Source organism: Triticum dicoccoides, chromosome 4A (genome assembly GCF_002162155.2).
Source record: "Triticum dicoccoides isolate Atlit2015 ecotype Zavitan chromosome 4A, WEW_v2.0, whole genome shotgun sequence".
NCBI classification, from domain to species: domain Eukaryota; kingdom Viridiplantae; phylum Streptophyta; class Magnoliopsida; order Poales; family Poaceae; genus Triticum; species Triticum dicoccoides.
The window spans coordinates 732300330-732302122 of NC_041386.1; the positions used below are offsets into that span (position 1 = coordinate 732300330).

At 34.2% G+C, this 1793-nt stretch overlaps 1 pseudogene; it reads left to right on the forward strand.

The window, feature by feature from the left end:
• The window catches only part of LOC119284302, a 14310-nt pseudogene that overhangs the window by 11569 nt on the left and 948 nt on the right, over nucleotides 1-1793 (forward strand).

The window sequence follows — 1793 nt, forward strand, 5'->3', positions numbered from 1 at the left end:
TGTTTAGTTGAACTAGTTGAATTAATATATAGAACTAGTTTATTTTTAGTAAATGCTTACTTTGAACTAGTTGAATTAATATAACTAGTTTATTTTTAGTAAATGTTTAGTTGAACTAGTTGAATTAATATATAGAACTAGTTTATTTTTAGTAAATGCTTACTTTGAACTAGTTGAATTAATATAACTAGTTTATTTTTAGTAAATGTTTAGTTGAACTAGTTGAATTAATATATAGAACTAGTTTATTTTTAGTAAATGCTTAGTTGAACTAATTGAATTAATATAACTAGTTTATTTTTAGTAAATGCTTAGTTGAATTAATAGAAGTAGTTGAATTAATTGAATTAGTAAGTGTTTAATGTTTCGCCTAATATGAACATAGGAAATGTCGTCTGATGACGGAAAAAATTTCATTATGTGCGAATACTGTGAAGACCAGCGCGACCAATGCGACAGAAATTTCCTTGTTGATGGTATGCGATTCAGCATCAAGCTGGATGAGACTTTCGAATTCGATACAGTAAGTCACAACGACAAGTCTGTTTTCGTAATTAAGCATGACTTATATATGCTTCATTTGCATGACTTATAATTTTTAATTTTCACTATTCTACTAGCGCATCCCCTGCCATGCAAGAATTTTTGTCTTGGATAAGATAGGTTTCAAAGATATGGAAACTATGAAGGTAAAGAGAGCTTACCTGAAAACCGAGCATGATGGTTATACTTTCAACGTCAAAGTATACAATGCACACACGTACACCTATTTTGAATGCAAAACTTGGCAAGCACTATGCAAGGCTTATGCATTTGAGCCTGGTATGGTTATTATCTTTGATATTCGTCCGGAAGATGATATTGAAGGTAATAGAGACATATGGGTCGATGTGCAGACGCCTCCAGTTCTACCATTATGTGAGTTCTTCTCAACTATATTTTTGTCTTTGATATTGCTTATTCAAAAATAACTGACGACTAATTTCTATTGATAGCTTATCTCCATTCAACCAAACATGTCCGGCGCTTGGTAGACAGGACCTACTACTGTCCCGGCGCTGAACTAAACAGCGAGGAGGTAAGTCATTATGTTTCATGGCTTGAGGATCTTCATACTGTCAAAACAAATTTTCTTCCTGCACTTAGAAATGTTAATACTCAAAACGTGCGACCAATAGTGATGGTATTGAACTACGGTCACATCTATTTAGGAATGATGGTAAGATATTTACTATTTGTCCTCAGTGCATATTTTGCATACATATTTTTTTTGCTAAACTTTTCATTGCTAAGTATATTAATTAAGTACTATACGATGTTCTTCAACAGGGACTCTCGATGACAGTTGTGCCTCAGGGGATCGAGACTAAAGGTCAGATGTCAATTGTTAGCTTACAGCCAAAATCTCCTGCATTGCACATGAATGCATTCAAGATTTCTAGAAGCGATGAATGCTTAATAGTGAAAGATTGGAGGAAAATTGTTAATGATCGCAGAGAAGTACTAGGGGGCAGCAATGAGAAGCGCAACCCACGATTAGGAGACAGGTTCATTGGAATGCTCCAGTATGATCAATCAGGAGAGCTATACATGTTCTATGCTATTTTACCAGAGAGAGAATAGCTAGCAGGAGTGATTTAGCTAGTTCTTCATGCTGCTCTTAATTAGTACTTGTCCTTTCATGTCCGTGTTCTTCGTTCTGACCTTAAGTGATTTGCTTTTGTGGTGTTATATATGAATGCTTATAATATCATGACAATCATGTTGAACTCGATGATTGGTTCTACTAGAAA